At 40.3% G+C, this 20,596-nt stretch overlaps 1 pseudogene; it reads left to right on the top strand.

Annotated features, from left to right (window-relative positions):
- Nucleotides 1-20,596, top strand: part of LOC140861026 (uncharacterized) — a 75,148-nt pseudogene that overhangs the window by 7,881 nt on the left and 46,671 nt on the right.

Here is a 20,596-nt window from a genome sequence, read left to right as displayed (position 1 = left end):
ATTGTTGTTTTACATTCGGTACTTAAGATCGGATTTCGAGGACAAAATATCTTAAGTGGGGGAGAATGTAGTAAACCGTATCCAGAATTATCGATTTTTGAGTAATTAATAATACGATAATGTTTAGGCATAATAAAACATGATTAAGGGAGTCCCAGATGGATTAACAGAGTTCGGAAATGGATTTAGAACGCTCGAAAATGGTTCGAGGGTCGTCGGGTTCGGAGGCTCCGTTGTTGAGTTCGGACGGTCCGAAGTCAGGGTTCGGACGATCCGAAGAGTTGTTCGGACGCTCAGAACGTGCTGCCGACAGTCGTCATGGATGACGTCATTATGCTGACGTAAGCAATGATGTAATATTGGGTTCGGATGATCCAAAGTCCAGTTTGGACGATCCGAACGTGTTCGGAGGCTCCGAAGTCAGTTCGGAGGGCCCAAACTCTGTCTATAAATAAGGGTGCCGAGCTCACATTTGAATGCACCAATTCCTATCTTCTCTCTCGATTCCTTAGCCTTCTAACTTAGATCTAGGGAATTCTAGGCGTCCCATTAGGAATCCGGAAGTGGCATAGCAGTCCAGGCGTCGTAGTGGAGCTATGGCCTAGTTTTGAGGCAATCGACAGCAAAGGGCTAACGGCGGACGAAGGTATAGCTTTTGCTTCCTAAAAATATTTAGGAGTATGCAATAGCCTAGTTAAGGCTTTTAGAGCGCTATAATGATAGTAGTATCATTTGGAAGTGTAGCACGGATTATAGGCGTGGACCTAGGGCTGATAGCACTTGCTTAGTAATTGAGGTATGAAAGTACTTTTCGAGATATCCTGACTGAGTATGCATGTATTATGTGACTGCATGATTTATATGCCATGATTTTATGCTGCATACATTTGCATATTGAGTTATCTGAGAACCCGATCCTGAACTAGAACCAGAACCGCCTCCCCCAGCTAGTGGAAAATCCCTCAGGAGATAACCAACCTCTCCACAACGGAAACATGCTCCAGAAGCTTTACGACATCGGTCTGTCGGATGGTTCTTCCCACAATGGTCGCACTTCTCCTTCTTCCCAAAATGGACAACACCACCAGAACCAGAGGAAGAAGAAGTAGATCCATACTTCTTAAAAGACTGAGCACGGGGACCCAAATAACTCGCAGGCCTAGACTGAGAGAAAGACCTGTTTCGCCGAATGCTATCCTCCGCATGGTGACAACGGCTCACCAAGCCCTCGTAGGTCATATCATCAATGACCGCCACAAGGTCATGAATATTCGGGTTAAAACCCTGAAGGAACAGAATGTACTTCATATCAGAGCTTTCAGCAATCTTGGGGCAATAGGATAACAAATCGAATAACTTCTGCTGATACTCCTCAATAGACATGGCTCCCTGACGTAAACTCAGTAACTCACCCGCCTTCGTCTGACGGATTGCAGGAGGAAAATACAGCTTCTGAAAAGCTGTGCGGAACTCGGCTCAAGTGGAAACTGCTCTCGCCGCAACGAATGGTGCAGAAGTGAATCTCCACCACTTCCGGGATCTCCTATCCAGAAGAAAACCAAGAGTCTCCATCTTCTGATCCTCAGTACAGTGAAATGTCTAGAAAGTCGTCTCCATACAATCTATCCAGTTCTCCGCATCCTCCGGAGACTCGCCTCCAACCAAGGGCTTAGGACCCATCTGTAAGAATCGGCGCACACTGAAAGGCTGATCATCATGGCGACGATGATGGCGTTCTCGACAACGCTCTAGATCTTCATCACCCCAACATCCGCCTATACTGCCATGGCTACTCTGATCACCGTGATCCGCCATCTACAAAATTACCTCACGTTTATCTCATGCAGAATCTAAATCCCAAGAATACTATGCATGCTCTGATACCATAAATGTAGTGACCCTTACCGAGATCACCTACTAAACAGAATTTAAGCATGCAATTAACTTAATCAAACAGTAAACCAAAATTAAGCTGCGGAAACAATAAACAGAATAAAATACCAAAGAAAGGAATCTGCAAATACCCAAATAGTTATACAACCAAATTGAATACTGTATCAACCCAATACAATAAGATAAAACCCTAGGCGAAGATCCAGCTGGCCAACCACTTCCTAGCCCCACTTGGATCCACCCGCCTCATCCAATCGCAAACTTGCCCATGGAATAGGGTGTCTAGAAACACAGAGTACGAGACGTGAGCATAAAACGCTCAGTACAAGAGTATGAGTATACATGAATGCAAGTGTACCACCTACTGACTTGAGGTCAAGAATCAGATAACAAAGATAGACCGGGCCCTGGTATGTAGCATGCTGTGCCGTCACTTTAGGAGGTGACTCACATACCAAAATACCAGTGGATACGCCGGACACAAATCGATGGAAGTCCATCCACTTACAGGATAGGCTAGAACCATACTAACAGACATCTAAAAAGAAATAGCTCAAAATGCAAATGTATGCAGCATAAAATCATGGCATATAAATCATGCAGTCACATAATACATGCATAATCAGTCAGGATATCTCGAACAGTACTTTCGTACCTCAAATACCAGGCAAACTCTACCAGCTCTAAGTCCACGTCTATAATCCGCACTACACAACAAAATGATACTAATATCATTAAAGTGCTCTAAAGCCTTAACTAAGCTATTGCATACTTCTAAATATTTTTAGGAAGCAAAAGCTATACCTGCGTCCGTCGTTAGCCCGTTGCTGTCACTTGCCTCAAAACTAGGCCACAGCTCTGCTACGATGCCTGGATTGCTATGCTACTTCCGGATTCCCAATGGGACGCCTAGAATGCCTTAGATCTAAGCTGAAAGATCAATGAATCGAGAGAAGAGAGTTGATTGGTGTGTCTGAAAGTGAATCTCGGCACCCTTATTTATAGACGGAGTTCGGGCCGTCCGAACCCCACTTCGGAGCCTCCGAACACTTTGGACCGTCCGAACTCAACTTCGGAGCATCCAAAGTCCCATCAACACGTCAGCCGTGACGTCATCTTGTTGACGTAAGCAATGACGTAATACTGGACTCCGATCGGACCGCCCAAACCTGCCGTCGGAGCGTCCAAACACGTTCGGAGCCTCTGATCCTGGCTTCGGATTGTCCAATCCCATTCGAAGCCTTCGATCTTCCTTTCGGAGCGTCCGAACTCAAATTTAGTAAAAGCGATTAGTTCCTTAATCTCTTTAATTGGTTACGGGCTACTACATTTGTCAGATTGTTGGATTGCCGAATTTGGGCATTCAGTTAGAGATCTTCGATATACCCTTTCTTTTGTATATTATTCGAAGAAGATATTGTTATTCGATTGCAGCTGAGTACATTTGTTATCCTCAGAACGATGGACAGTCAGAATAGATGTTTTTCTTAAAGGCTTTGCCGAGCTGTAGTGCTAGGCCGACCCAGTATCTGTATAGATTGTTTTGGGATAGGTGAGGGCGAGCGGTTCATGCCATCTCTTAATCTAAATTTTTACCAGACTTGGTAATTCATGGTACCTAGCCTGAAGGTCCATGGTTCATATTAGAGGAAGTTATGAAACTCCTTGACTCCGAGAGAGAAGATCTGGAGTTTGGTGCTTGATCTTGCACTAGCTGACGAGTGTCTCTAACTCCTATGGAGTTTGGTACAACAACAACTATTTGTCACCTAGACGACACCTTTCAATAAGTTGTGCGAGCAGAAATGAAAACCTTTGTTGTTTTGGGATGTTTCTTTTTCTGAGTCACCTATTTTGGGACCAAATTGGTTTCGAGGTTTATAAGCAGATGATGGTTGTCTAGCGTGAATAAAGATGACTTGGAATAGATAGTTGAAGTATACAAATGTTAGATGCAAACATTCGTATTTTGATCGGAAATATCGAATATTTCTGAAGATTTCAACTTTCAGAAAGATTTGTCAGAGATGAGAAGAGAGAGAAATTGCCTTTGAGATTGTTTTAATCTCACTAGAGTTTGGAGATGATAGGCGATCTTGCCTACTGGCTTGTTTTGTTACGTCTCCTTCTAATTTTAACGAAGTTCTTTTCCGTCTTTTGATGCGGATTATCACCAGAGCCTTATTGCAGAATTACCAAATCAAAATTTCTTTGGCTCTCTAGCTGATGAGACCGGATTTGTTGAGATGAAGAATTGCTCAAGACGACTGATTCAGAGTTTCGATCTGAATTTCAGGCAGTTCTGAAACAAACCGATTCAGCTTGTGTTAGGGCAGTGAAGCAGTTACGGATCTTAAGAAGAGATTTGGAGGAACAGAGTCCATTTTGAGACATCGTCCCTGGACTTAATTCTGAGAAGTAAATTCTCTTGCAGTTTTGGGTTTTGTCCCTTAGCTTAGTATTCGATTTCGAGGATGAAATCAGTTCTTAAAGGGGGAGAATTGTAACGCCCCAATTTTATCTTAATTGAGCTTATTTGAGTTAATCGGAGATTACAGAGTTCAAGAGCCGGCGTGATTTTGATCATGGTCTATTTTGCAAATTTTGCAAATATGGAGTTTTATATATTATCTTGACTTGTTTGACCTTTCATTTCACTCCATATCCTCCCCTTGGCCGCCATCCTCCATTAGAGATGCCCCATAGCTTGTTTAAGCTTTCAGTTTTCAGTCCGAGCTCGATCCGTCCGTCAGAATTTATTTCTGAAGGCAGTTTAGCGATCACGGCAGCGAGAGCTCCGTTATATCGTAAGTATTTTTCCGATCAGATACATTCTATTTTTTAGATGTTGTTAGAATCGATTGAGTTTCGAGTATGTTGTTCTTGACAGAGTTCTGATCGTTTATTCTCAGCCGGTTTTGAAATAGAGCGTCGTTCGGATTTGTTATGATTTTTGGAAGCTTGTTTTCGAAAATGAGATTTTAAGATTTGTTGGTTTTGAGCCATTATTGTTGTCTTAGCATTGATATGAGTTTATATCGATATTGTACTGCTGTATGCGTTTTTGGTTTGATCAGTTTATAGCCGTTATGCCGCCGGTTTGAGTTTTTGAGATTTTGAACCGTTTGAATCGTAGAACTTTGGCTATTAAGTTTTGATCGTCGTTGTTGATCTTCTTTGCCTCCGTACACATTGTTTGGAGTTTGTCGAGCCCTGTGTTATCAGCATTCGATCGTCGAAGAGTTGGACGAAGAGCGGTAAAAAGATTACCTTGAGCCTTTGTTGTTGTTAGATTGTATAGTTTTTGATTAAACCTTTTATTGTAGCTTATCCAGAGTTGGAGCTATTGCATTGAAAGGTACAAGTAATCATCGTTAGCGGGATAGCATACTCAGGACAATTTGTTCTTGAGTTTTCCCTTAAATCACATACTTGCATCAATACTTGTTCTAGCATGTGGAACTTGTATTTTGTTGTTGATTGAGCTTTTATTATATGGCTTAATGCTTTAAGTTTTCTTATGCATTCATCTTGAACCAAACCTTTGATTTCAGCGGGCAGAATACCCCTTTTTATGTTAGACGTTTTGGGGGCTTTAAGCGAGTGTCCTAGGTGTAGAGGTTCGCATAGTGTCAGCATACTCCTTATAGTCGCACCAAAGTATAGAGGATGGAGATACGTGGCACCACCTCGATCGGGAGATTCAGTGAGTTGTTTACGTGATCTCATCCTCGGGATCCCAAAAGCAGAACAACAATCCCTTGTTTATCAGAATTGATATCCCCATTTTAAAGACATGCATATCATTCGTTTTGATTTGATTATGTTGTCTTGAAAGCATGTTGTTGATATGTTACTTGTATTACTTGTTATGTTGCTTTTACTAGGAATATCATTCTCACCGGAATTATCCGACTGTTGCTTTGTTTTGTACGTGTACTTGGTAACAGGTGGGGCATGATCATGTCAGATGAGGCTTGGTTAGCTTCGGGATCAAGGGATAGAAGTGAGACTTGGTTTAGAAATCGAATCAACATGTCAATCTAGTTTATATATTTTGAACTTGATCAAATGTTGTGGTTGCATGTAATTCGAACTTGTTATGTTTTGTATTTGGCTTGTAATCTAGAACCGATGCATGTTCTATTGGTTGGAATAATGTACAACTATAGACCTACCTTATACTCCTTATGCATGTTGTAATGAGTTTGTAGCATTGTTGAATTGAAGAAATGGATTGTGTTAGAATGGTTTTTGTATCTGTCATGCCTTTTTCCTTTTCAGGTGCAGCAGCGCACAGACCCCGTTCCACGTCCGTGCAAGGGTCCGTTTCTCCTCGAAAGCTTGGAGTTGCCTTTGTTCAAGTGCACGGACCCCGTGCGACCTCCGGGTGAGGGTTCATGTAGCTGGAAAGAAACTCAGGATTTTAGTTCAATGTTAAGCATGGCCCCAAACACGGAGGTGGTCCGGGTTCTGTGTTTGTGCTTCAGTTAAATGCACGGACCCATGCACGGATGTGTGCATGGACCCGTGCAAGGATGTGTGCACAGGGTCAAGGCATGCTCTTTTAAAAAAAAAAATTCTTCTTCTTCTATCGCTTTTAATCTTGGATCTTGTATGCTTAATTACTGTTTAATCAGAGATTAGATGTTTGGAACCGAGGTCTCACATTAAGTGGTATCCGAGAGATAAGTTCTTGGACTTCTAGATGTGAGCGGGGTAGTTCGAGCCCGCATGTATTGGCTCTTCGCATGTGGTTGAATTATCTTTTGTTTATTTAATTACATGCGAGCATGCCTTATTAATTGAGAATTATTTGAATTACATTATTATGTGATTTAAATATTAAAGCATGATATATATTAGAATTGCAGATTTAATTATTCTTGATACGGAATGAGATTTTTGAACAGAGATTAAGGACACGAGATTGTTGAATTGAGATAATTGTGTCCTAATCATCTTGAATTGAGATATGTTTCCTCGATGAATTTTTTATCAGGAAACATTCAGTAGCAACCCCGATTGAACAGCTTTGTTCTGCGACTGAAAGAATGGATGTCACTCCGACTCCGATGGAAGCACTCTTGTTGAGGTTTCAGTCGTTCAACCTACCAAATCTGAAGAGTTATGAGAATGTTGTGGAGTGCGGGAATTGGATAGAAGAAATCGATCAGTTTTTTTATTCTCTTGACTACACCGATGAGCGTCGAATTCGGTTAGTAGTGTACCAACTTCAGGAGATCGCCAAATGTTGGTGGATTTCAAGGAAGAAAGCCTTGGAGAATCAAGGTATGATTGTTTCTTGGAGTTTATTTAAAGAAGAATTTCTTCGGCAGATTCCATTCCAACAACCGACTGGTTATAGAGGAATTAATACGAGGAATCAATTGCAACCAAGAGGGAAACAATTCAAGAAGTCTTGCAGCAGTTTTTCTAGCTCCAGCGGATCCCAACAGTTTGGTTCAGGATTTTTTTTGGATCTTCAGGTTTATCTTGCAGCAATTGTGGAGGTCGACACCTCAACGAGCACTGTCTTGGAATTTATGGTAGTTTCAATATCTGCCATCAGACCAGACACTACGCGAGGAGATGTCCTCAGCGGGATACCATTGGATCTCGGTCAGGGCGTTCTTTTCGACCAATGGTTCAACAGGGACGGCAAACTACTGTGGTTCATTCCTTTTAGCCACCGTAGCAGAATCAACTAGGAGGTTATCCGAATATGAATCAACCTTCGATGCAACAGAATTTAGTTTTCTCTTAATGAGGATACGCAGACTCGGGCTGCACCTGGAGATGATAAGACAGGTAATCATTCAAATTTTTGGTTTTCTGCCTGTTAATGTTAGATATTGGTGCTTTCCCTACCTTTTCTTGAGGAATCTAGTGTGATACATTCCCTTTTTGTTGAGATTTTGGGTTACTTTAGTCGCAACTCTTGTTTTGATTGGGAATAAGATTGAACTGGGCAGCTGGTAATTAGGTTATCGGATTATGAGTTATTATCCGTTGAGCTGTTTAACCAAGTACAGGAAAATCGAGGAATGTTTTTCAGGAAATTGTCAGATTTAGATCTGAATCGTTAGACAAGTGGAAATCCTCTGTTAAGAATTTTTTATATGTAGATTCTTTTGATATTGTTCTGTAGATTGACCGTTTATTCAGAAATGTGCAGAAGAATTCTTGTTGTTTGCAAATGATGTCCTGAAAATTTAACCCGATTTGGTTGATACACCAGTGGTTATAGAAATTGCAGATGATGACATAGCATGATGAGCTTCCAGTTTTGTTTCTGTTTCGTCAGTTTGACTTCAACTGGAATTGAAAGCAAAATATCATCTTCCTAAGACCAGACTCAAAAAGAGGAGCCGAATCTTTCAGAGATACTTAGATGGATTCGTGACTATTCTTGTCGATGAAATATTCTTATCCATTCAAGGAGTCGTACTAATCTTTCAGATCTTTTGAGAGTTTTTGCTAAATTGCATGCCGAGCAGTGATGTTCTATTCTATCGACGTCGGAATTTCGATTGGATTGAGTTGTTCTTCTCAATCATATTATTTAGAGGTGGAGTTTTCTGTTGATCACCTCAAGACCGGAACCGATGTGAATTGATCGGGATCAACATCCTTATATGAGTTTTGAAGATGTATGAGTTCTGTCCCAGAATCTTTGAGGAATTCTTATCGTTCGTAAAGCCGATTTCTCAGCAAAATATGTTCTTCTGCCTGGACTTAATCTTATGAGACCAGTTCTTATTGATTGGAAGAAGAGATTGATCAACGCTTCAGAATTCTTTATTCTTCTTTATTGACTACCTTACGGTGCTTTGCACTTCTTCTTATTGAGATATGAGGCCTATTCTTATTCGGAAGAATCTCTTATAGCATGAGCATCGAGGCAGCTGAAGACGCTCGATACTCAATGTCTGATTCTGGAATTTGAGCTCGTAGCGATCTTATTGATTAGAAGATCTAGTATCTATTTTCTTATGATGATATTTCCGTAATCTTCCTGATCTTGGAAGCTGTAGGACTGGTTTTTCCGTACAGACTAAGTATGAGAAAGAGAAGATGATTAGAGGAACTGAGAAATTTCTACTTGGAAATTCATTCTATCCGTAAAGATTGTATTCAACAGCTGACGCTCTGAGCCGTGATATCTGTTCTTACTTTATGTACTATCGGCTTTATCCTTGATTGATGAATACGACACTTCCGGTTTAGAATTGGAAGCAGATAGGAGTTCTATCAGCCCTTTGGCTTTCGAGCTGGATCAAAATTGTTTGAGTAGATCAAGATCGTTTAGAGATTTTATTCAACTTTTCAGAGTTTGATTAAGAAAAGTCAGAACTAAACCAACCTGAGATTCAGGTCGGTTTTGATACTCTATTTTGAGATTGAGCATATTGTTGTGTCAGATGTCTCTGATTTAGAGACAACATATCTGGAGTTTTGCGCATTGTAGTGTTTCGGTATTCTTTCAGATGATCGAAAGATTACGATGATCAGAGCCAGTTCTGTTAGAAGCAGTTAAAGAACGATGTTGAGGTATGAATTCCGATACTGTGAATTGTCTACAGTTGAAAGCAGAGAAACTGCGACCCTGGTCTGTAGAACAGTTTATGTTGTTCAGAATGAGTTAAAGATCGTGTTTCAATGGATTCGTAATGAACTACTGAACAATCTGAGTTTGAGATACTATCTGTTATGATTGACCGATTGACGAATCTGCTATTGTATTCCCTACAGAATGATTATCAGTCTTGATCAAATGTTAGATATTCTGTCGGAACTTTTGTTGTAGTGACCCTTACCGAGATCACCTACTAAACAGAACTTAGGCATGCAATTAACTTAATCAAACAGTAAACCAGAATTAAGCTGCGGAAACAATAAATAGAATACAATCCCAAGGAAAGGAATCTGCAAATACCCAAATAGTTATACAACCAAATCGAATACTGTATCAACCCAACACAATAAGATAAAACCCTAGGCGAAGCTCCAGCTGACCAACCACTGCCTAGCCCCTCTTGGATCCACTCGCCTCATCTAATCTCAAACCTGCCCATGGAATAGGGTGTCTAGAAACACATAGTACGAGACGTGAGCATAAAACGCTCAGTATGAGAGTATGAGTATACATGAATGCAAGTGTACCGCCTATTTACTAGAGGTCAAGAATCAGATAACAAAGTCAGACCGGGTCTTGGTATGTAGCACGATGTGCCGTCGCTTCAGGAGGTGACTCACATACCGAAATACTAGTGGATACGTGATAAGTGTATTTTATACACTTAATTTATATATGATTTTAATTGTTAAATGTTTGTTTCGAGCAGATTTATGTGGTGTATTTTTGTTTTTGTGCTTATAGAGAATTATTGAATTTATTTGGGAAGAAGAAGAAAAATAAGAATTTAGAAGAGAAAAGAAGAATTAAAGGAAAAGACATTAAAAGAAAAGAAGAAGAAAAGAAACGATCAGAGAATAAAGGAGAGAATTGAAGTGGGCTTTTGTTAATGGGCCTCAAGTTTAGCGCTAAAACAAGCGTTGAAGGGAGAAAAGGAAGAGCAATCGTGCTTGTTATTGGAGAGGAGTGGAAGTTTATCAGCGAACTTAAGGCGCGCTCGCGCCATGTACTGAGCGCCCGCCCCGATCGCTGCCATCTCAGATTTTTATTATTTCAGGAAATTTTTATGGGCTTTATTCTTGGGCTTTTCTTACGCGATATATATAAGGGATTTTCTGATCAGAATTAGGAAGGAGCCGCCACACACATAATCTTACATATCAGAGAAAGATTTCTGGACGTGATTGTGAGATTTTGGAGGAAGAAAGAATTCTGGAGTTTAACTTGAACAACGAAGACGGAGATCGATAGACCGGACACGGCGTCGACGACGGATTTGTTTTCTATTCTTTATTTAATTCTGAATATGTTTGGATTTATGAATTATTGTTTTATTCAAAATTTCGTTATGAACTAATTTTTTAGAGTCTAGAGGTCGGATGGAACCTGGTTGAGACACTTTCATGATTTTTTGATTTTATTGAATTGAGTTTCTTCTAGATTAATTGTTTTTTCTAGAATTGATTGTCTTTTCAATTATCTGATCAATAATTGATTTGTAATATTTATTTGAAATCTGGCACTCGGGAGAGGAGATTTTGAATAGGACCATTGAAAAATATACTGTTAATTATTTATACAGCTCGAGAGAGTGTATAATTTTAACAGAGCTTTTAAAAAGAACATTGTTTTGTGATAGATCACTGCGATAAATTCTTAATAGGGATATTGGAATTTAATTGTAGTTGATAAACATTATTTGTTGCTCGGGAGAGGGAAATTATAAACTTAAGTGTTCTTGGCTATTAATTCTTTGAAATTCATGAAGATTAATTAATTAGGATTGATTGTTGTTGAAACCAGTTGAAATCTCAACCTCTAGACCACTTTTCTCTGATTGATATTTATCTTAAAGTTGTGTGCGTGCTATAAAATCATCTGCTTATTTATTTTTCGGCAAATTTCTCAAATATTGATTTTCTAGATAAAGTTTAGACTATTTTAATTACAAGCACTGAATATTTTTATTTTACTCCCTGTGGGATCGATATCTGATTTTATCACTATATTAAAACTTGACACTCGTACGCTTGCGAGCAATTTTTCACAACAAGTTTTTGGCGCCGTTGCCAGGGAGTAAATTTTGATTATTTTTTTAGTCTTGTTACCAATTAGTCTAGATTTTAATTTAGAGTTCTTTTTATTTTATTTTTAAGTTACTAATTAATTTCTTCTTATTTTTAATTGCAGTCTATGCGACGATCTCAAAGTGCGAATTCTCTACTTTTTGATCCAGAGATCGAGCGCACTGCACGTGCTTTAAGAAGAATTAGAAGAAAAGAAATTGAGAGAATGGCTGAAGAGAATGTCAATCAAGCTCCCCTGGTCCCAATCAGAGATCACTTCCGGCCGACGATCCAGGCTCACTATTCTAGAATTGCTCGAGGGACCATTAACGCAAACAATTTTGAGCTAAAGCCGGCCTTGATCAACATGGTTCAACAGAACCAATTTAATGGGAGCGCCACTGCTGATCCTTACCTACACCTACGCACTTTCTTGGAGATAACCGATACGGTAAAAATTAATGGTGTGTCTGAGGATATTATTCGTTTACGCTTGTTTCCGTTTTCTCTCAGGGATCAAGCCAGAAGTTGGTTGCAGTCACTGCCGCTTGGAAGCATCACTACTTGGGAGGGCATGGCAGAAAAATTTCTTGCGAAATATTTTCCTCCTGCCAAAACCACCCAACTGAAGATAGAGATCAACACTTTCAGGCAGATGGATTCTGGACAGCTCTACGAGGCGTAGGAAAGGTACAAAGAATTACTTAGACGTTGTCCTAACCACAATTTTGCATATTGGGAACAGATCGAGTGGTTTTACAACGGACTGAATGCGCCTACGAGGATGAATGTGGATTCTGCGGCTGGAGGTACTATATTTGCAAAGGAACATGTACAGGCCTATGATATGCTGGAACAGATGACAATCAACAGTTTTCAATGGCCATCTGAGCGTATGGGAGTAAAGAATCTAGCTGGAGTGTATGCAGTGGATCCTCTCACATCCATCTCTGCTCAATTATCTGCGCTGACTACACATGTAGCTGCATTGAATAAAGTGAGTATTACAGAACCAGCAGGTGCTCCGGGTGCAGTGGATGAATCTCACTATCATGAACAAGCTCAGTACATAAATCAGAGAAGTTATGGAGGCTATCGAGGTAACCCTGTCCCAAATACTTATCATCCTAGCTTGCGTAATCATGAAAATTTTTCGTATGCTAACAATAGAAATGTGTTGAATCCTCTGGGGTTCAATGGAAACAAGGATGAGGGTAAGCAGTCTTTGGAAGATCTTGTTAGTACCTTTGTGCAGGAATCAGGTAAGAGGATAGCGAGAACTGAGTCTCGCCTTGACAGCTTAGAGACGCACATGGCCAACATGGGTGCTGTACTTCAATCCATGGAGACTAGCATAGAGCAGTTGGAGAACGCACTAAAGGATAATAACAGAGGCCAGTTTCCGAGCAACACTGAGGTAAATCCCAAGGAGCAGTGCAATTCCATAGAGTCAAGGAGTGGAAAAGAAGTTGGAGTCAAAATCCTTACTGTTGCAGAGAAGAAAATTGAGGAGAAAGTTGAGGAGAAGGAGATTGAAGCTGAGCCAAAACCGATGTACAAGCCTCCACTCCCCTACCCACAAAGGTTTAAGAAGAAGGCATTGGATGAGCAGTTTTTCAAGTTCTTGGAGATTTTCAAGAAAATTCACATCAATATCCCCTTTGCTGAAGCTTTGGAGCAAATGCCGAATTATGCAAAGTTCATCAAGGAGATGATGTCCAATAAAAGGAAACTGCTAGAGAACGAGGTGATGAATCTAACTGAAGAGTGCAGTGCGGTGCTTCAAAACAAGATGCCACAAAAGCTTAAGAATCCAGGGAGTTTTACTATTCCTTGTTCTATTGGCTCTTCTTATTTTAATAATGCACTTTGTGATTTAGGGACCAATATTAACTTAATGCCATTATCTATTACAGGGCCTTGGAGTTGGGCGAGATGAAATCCACTATGATTTCATTGCAGTTGGCGGATCGGAGCATTACATATCCCCTAGGAATTGTTGAAGATGTTCTAGTCAAGGTGGATAAATTCATCTTCCCATCGGATTTTGTGATATTGGACATTGAAGCGGATCATGATGCTCCGCTGATTTTTGGACGCCCGTTTTTGGCTACTGCTGATGCCAAAATAGATGTCAAGAAGGGTGAATTATCAATGGGTGGGAGTACGAACGAGTGGTCTTTAACATATTCATGAAAACAACTAAACCACCCATAGAAGAATTGTGTTTAATTGAGCCAGTTGAGAAGTTGGAAGCGCCAAATTTACCAACTAAGAAAACCACGAAGAACAAGAAAGCAAAATTTAAAAGGCGGTTCGTGGAATTTATTTGGAGAGTAAAAGAGAAAGGGAAGATCTAACACCGGTGAAAGTTGGGCTGACGACTTAAAACCAAGCGCTACTTGAGAGGCAACCCAAGAATTTTCTTTTATTTGCTTTTATTTTCAGTTTTTTTTTTAATTTTTTTTTGTTTTAAGTATTTTTATTTTACATTTTTTAGCTTAATTTTTCTTAATTTTCAAAAATTTGCAGGCCTGAAAAATCTCAAAATCGAGCTAGAGGCGCGTCCGCCCCATTAAATTGAGCGCCCGCGCCATATCCTGAAGAAATTTGCGAATTAAAGGCGCGCCCGCGCCACTCCTCTCGTGCGCCCGCGCCTCCTCTTCGTTGCACTGATGCACGAACCGTGCTACACCTTGCGCAATCACGCTACTGAACAACGCCTGTCATGCGCTATCGCGCTTCCAAGCTGAGCAAACATATGTGCTAACCTCCACGAACCGCGCTATTACAAGCGCAATCGCGCTACAAACCACCATTTGCGCAGCTCCTAAGCGCTATCGCGCTGCAACCCAAGGTTAGCGTCTCCCCATGTGCTATCGCGCTCCAGCCCATCTCCTTAGCGCTTGACTAAGCACTATCGCGCAGCTTCCCCAGCCATCTACGCTCTACCAACTCCCCAACAGCGTAGGATTTAGCTCAAACATCGAACCCAATCTGCGCTCCTAGTTCTTCTTTCCATGCGCAAACCATTATTAGCAATCGTGCATCTCCAGCTTCTCCTACATATGTAATCCCGAAGCCACCAAATGCGCAACAACAACCTCAGCTCCATACTAGCGCAAATAATCTCCATCTCCAATCCTAATCTGCGCGTCCCATGCTCTTACACAACAACTTCTAGCAGCTTTCTAACTTACATGCCGCATTGAGTTCCAACAGTCTCTCTTCCATGCGCCATCAAAGCTCCGGAACAGCGCAAGATCATGCTCGTCGTGCCTCGCACACCCTCTTCTTTCCCTTATACATTAAGCGTTGTATCTTGCTTGATGTGGCTTTTCTTTTGTGTCTTATCGTGTGCATGTATTATTTTCAGGTTAATTTTGAAAAGGTCTCATCATTAATTTTAAAAAATCGTCATGTTTGATCTTATGTTTGCCGGATTCATACAACTTTGTTATTATAAAATAATAACGTACATACTCATTAACAAGGATGATCAATCGCCCCAAAACTATTCGGCCCGTGTGAGCCAAACACGGGCCAAGGTCCAATCCTAGGTAATGCACGGGATGCAAATGCAACAATTACATAAGCTTCCAATATTTACATGTCTTGGATCTTCATAATTCATCATGGCCCACCATCTTTCAATCTTGAACATCCACTATGAAATATTTTACATTAAAATATCCATGGCAAATAGAGATACATCTCATGGGGTGGGAACGGGCCATAAACCAAGCCCACTTTATAATTTAATAATTATTACAACCATTCAACACAAAATATCCTAGCATACACCTAGAAAATTGGTCTTGGGCTTTTGATCATCCTTCATGCACAATATCACATATCATACACCATCAATTAATTATCTCAATAATCAATTAATCAAATATTATATATCTTGGTCAAATCACTAACCACCATAATTATAAAATAAATTAACAAAATAAACAAACACCTTTGTTTACTTTAAAATTAATTTATTTATAATTGAATTTCTTGTAAATCACAATTTACTATAAATAATCAAAGTCACACTTTAACTATTTATTTTATGAGAAAAATCACATATTATAAAGTTTAATTTTTCATAAAAATCAACTACAATGTATTTAACAATTTAGGGCCTATGACACATGATATTCCAAAACACCTTTTGAAAAACTCAAGTCGTCATAGTCGTCACCGAAACTCCGTCGCCGGATTCTGGACAAAATTTTATTTTATTTATTTTTTTATTCAAAAGTATGGGGCAGCCCACGGCGGCCCCTAGGGTCCCTTCGGGTAGCCCATAGGCTTCCCGAAACCAAATTTTTTTTTTTTATAAAAACAGCCCCAAAATTGATAAATCTTGATTTTCTCATGCGGTTAGAAATTGACCTCAACATAATATCCAATAAATACTACACAAAAGAGTAACCTAGGCTCTGATACCACTGAAGGGGATCGGTTAACTCGTGCCCGGAACCGCAGCGGAAATATAAAATTTTTAACAAAAGAGATCCGAGCACTTGTGTAGCATTCAAAACATAAACAACCATAGGGTGTTTAGAATTTTACCTATCAATCTCAAAGATTGATTTATGGCTCCAACCAAGTTGATAAACAACTAGGCTCTTGAAAAAGGTAGACTCAATCTACAAGCTTTCAAGAGCACTCCTTGCTCAAAATGGATTCAACACTTCGAGCCTCCGAATTAGGTCCACGACTAGACGATCTAGATCCGCTCTAAATATGCACTAGAATATTTAGAGAATTTTGCATTGAGATTTCTTTTCTTTCTCCCTCAAAAATGAAAAGAAAAACTTGGAGAGTTTTTGAACAAAGTGTTCGGCCACCATCAAGCAATTGGAATAGAATATTGAGTAATGTGTGTATATTATATTAATGAAGAAGAATTGATTAGATACAATTAAAACCATGCATACAAAAATGCATGACTTGCATGGAAAATTGCATCCAATCTTCCAACCCTTCAAATTCCATCACACACATATATATATATATTATATATATATATACACGCCTATATATATATACATATATAAATATATATATTTAAATGGTGTTTTGAACTTATTTTAATTAAATATTAAACCTAAATCTGTAGTAACCCAGATTCCATTTTAAGATAATAATATGTTAAACATAATTAAGGGTTAGTAATTAACCGATTCCGGAGTTTAATTGGGCTTCAGAAGAGAATTTGGGCTTTTGAGTTTGGGCCGGATTGGAAGCTCCGAACCCAGATCGAAAGCTCCGATACCAGTCACTTCGGAAGCTCAGCGGAAGCACCGAGATCGGAAGCTCCGATCCTGGAACCGAAGTTCCGATCTCCAGCTGCCAGCAATGCTCGATGACTAAGCCACAAATTTTGACAAGTGTTGAACGTAGAGCAGATCGAAAGCTCCGATCGCCTGATCGGAAGTTCCGATCCCGACGTGTCACACATGCATACAATGAGCTGGATCGGAAGTTACGATCCTGGACGGGAATTTTGCCTATAAATAGGGCTCGTTCGATTTCATTTTGAAATACGAATTCCCGAGTTTCCTTCTTCAGTTATATAGTGTGAGATATACACTTGAGGGCCCTATCGGTTATAATAGAGGTTCTGGAATAACCAAGGTGTGGTTATAGTCATCCGGGACTAGCAACTTCAAAGGGCTAACTACGGACGAAAGTATGGTCCGGGAATCTATTTAAGTTTTGGGAGTAATTATTAGCTTAGTTAAGGCTTATAGAATTTATGTAGTGATACAGTGAACTTTTGAATATAGGATTGAAACCTAGGATTCTATTATACTTGAACTGGCCTAGAGGTACGTACACATTGACAGAGATTGCTAGCGGGTATACATGTTTATATGTTGCATTTATTTGGCATTATTATATGGCATGATGTATGATTTACTGTTTTCTATATTCATATGTCATGTGCATATACACGTTGAGCCTATACCTTGTTATACCTGACTATAGAGCCGCTCAGCTCTATATTCAATAGTCTGTCACTGAGAGTACAGCGACGGCGGGTGCATTTATGTCTGTCTACTCTGGTGTACTAGACGAGTGTGGCTGCACCCAGAGGTTGATCCGTGCGGTGGCAGCACTCATGTGGCGCCGGTTCTGAGCATGACTTTTCAGATGACCCTATACCAGTCATCATGTTGCATGCATTATATACATATGTTTACTCTTGTTTATGTACTGGGCGTTAGCGGTCACGTCCTAGTTGTTACCTTGGGCACCCTATTCCATGGGGCAGGTCGCAGGATGGACGGAGCTGGTAGTTCAAGGCAGGACTAGGGAGCAGGTTCTTTGAGGATTTTATTATACAGCAGGATTCGATATAGCTGTATAATATTTACTGTTTAAGTTTTCGATTTGGTTGTATCACTACAGATTTAAGCCTGGATTATGATACTAAGTTGTTATATAAATTATGGTTTTGTTTCCGCATGATTTACTCTGTTAAGTTATTTTGCTGTATTAAGTTTAATGCATGCTATTAGTTGCCAGTTAGTAGGTGATACCATGCAGGGTCACTACATTTTTGGTATCAGAGCATGCTTAGATTTTGGGATTAGTACTTGGGATTTAGAATTAGTTTTGAGTAATTCTTGCGCATTTGGGATTTTAATGTGCAATTCTTTTCAGGATATGGCTGACGAGAGTCACGGTAGTGTTGGCCAGGGAGGTGGTCATCATCATCATCGTCACCGCCATCATGATGATCAATATCGTCATCATGAGGGTAGACGTCGCTACTCTATCAATAAGTTCATGCAAGTAGGACCGAAACCATTGGTGGGAGGCGAGAATCCTGAACATGTGAGGAGTTGGATGTCTAAACTCGAGAGTACTTTTCGTGCTTTCGATTGTACTGAGGAGCAAAAATTGGAAGTTCTAGAATTTGTTTTAGAGGATCGAGCACGTTTTTGGTGGGATGCCAAAGCTGCTCAGGCACGTACTGAGAGAGGACAGGTGACTTTGGGGGATTTCTGTCGGGAGTTCCAAAAATTGTATTTTCCTCCGGCTGTTCGCTAAGCACGATCTATGGAGTTTCTTACTTTGAGGCAAGGATCAATGACTATTGATCAATATCAGCAACGATTTCTTGATCTGCCACCTTTCAGTCCTCATATTAATGAGAGTGATGTGTCGAAGTATGATATCTTTCTACAAGGTTTGAACCAAGATATCTACTCTCAGGTTGTTGTCTGTGATGACCCGGTATCTTTTGAGACTTTGGTGAACCGTTGCCGTCTTGTGGAGACTAGCAACAGGCGGGCACAGTTGATGTTGTCAGCACAGCCTAGTGGATCTTTTGAGCCTCGAGCTCAATCTGTTGTGCAATCTGGACCTACGTCTTCTTCTACTCCTACAACTTCATCTGGATCTCGTAGTTCACGGGGTATGTTTCGTTTCGGAAAGAAGAAGAAGAAGGAGGAATTTTGTAGCCATTGTGGAGGGAAGCATCCTGCAGCTTCATGTCGGAGAGCTACTGGTGCTTGTTATATTTGTGGTCAGCAGGGACATCTGCGGAGAGATTGTCCTCAGCGCATGGGTTCTGCTAGTGGATCGGGATCACAGGTTTGATCTCAGGCTTCTATTGTTCCACATCAGCAGCCAGCACCACAGAGTTTTTCTGGTTACCATCCCCAGACTCAAGGGCAGGTGTTTGCTCTGTCTCAGGAGCAGGCTACAGAGGGAAGCGATCGCATGTTGGCAGGTACCTTTTTATTATGTGGTATTCCTGCACTTGTATTAATTGATACTGGAGCATCGCATTCCTTTATTTCTAGTCGCTTTGTTAAGTGACATAGATTACCTTATGTATCATTAGATATGGATTTAGTTGTATCTACTCCGTTGGAGCAAGAGATAATAACTAAGCGTCTAGTGATGGGTTGCCTTCTGGAGTTTGAGGGTAATTTGTTAGCAGCTAATTTAATGATATTAGCGATGGGAGATTTTGACTGTATCTTGGGAATAGATATGCTGACTTTGTATCATGCTACTGTGGATTGTTATCAGCGTCTGGTACAGTTTCATCCGGTTGAGGGTGATAGCTGGTATTTTTATGGTGAGGGTGCGCGACCTCCGATGCCACTTGTTTTGGCTCTGAAGGCATGTCATGTCTTGGAGTCGGGTGGGGAAGGCTACCTCATCTATATAGTTGATATGTCCGCGAGTAGTTCGGGTATTGATCAGTTACCGGTTGTCAGCGAGTTTTCTGATGTATTCCCTTATGAGATTCCTGGTTTTCCTCCGGTTCGAGAGGTTGAATTTGGTATTGATTTAGTACCAGGAACTACGCCTATATCCCGAGCACCTTATCATCTAGCACCGTCAGAGATGAGGGAATTGAAACAGAAATTACAGGATTTGCTTGATAAGGGATATATTCGTCCGAGTGTTTCTCCGTGGGGAGCACCTGTTTTATTTGTTAAGAAGAAGGATGGATCGATGCGATTATGTATTGATTACAGGCAGTTAAATCGTGTCACCATCAAGAATAAGTATCTTTTTCCACGGATTGATGATCTATTTGATCAATTACAGGGTACTTCTGTTTACTCAAAGATAGATCTGAGATCTGGATACCATTAGATGCGGGTACGAGACTCAGATATATCTACGACTGCTTTCAGGACCAGATACGGGCATTATGAATTTCTGGTTATGCCATTTGGTTTGACGAATGCACCGGCAGTCTTTATGAATCTGATGAATCAGGTATTTCGAGAGTATCTGGATAGATTTGTCATCGTCTTCATTGATGATATTCTTGTATATTCTCATGACAAGGATGAGCATGCACAGCATCTAAGGATTGTGTTGCAGACGTTACGAGATAAGCAGTTGTATGCGAAATTGAGCAAGTGTGAATTCTGTCTTGATCGGGTAGTGTTTCTCGGTCATGTGATTTCTAATGAAGGGATATCTATTGATACTAGTAAGATAGAGGCAGTGCTGAACTGGT

Source organism: Henckelia pumila, chromosome 4 (assembly GCF_033568475.1).
Source record: "Henckelia pumila isolate YLH828 chromosome 4, ASM3356847v2, whole genome shotgun sequence".
NCBI lineage: Eukaryota > Viridiplantae > Streptophyta > Magnoliopsida > Lamiales > Gesneriaceae > Henckelia > Henckelia pumila.
This window is presented reverse-complemented; position numbering and strand designations above follow the sequence as displayed.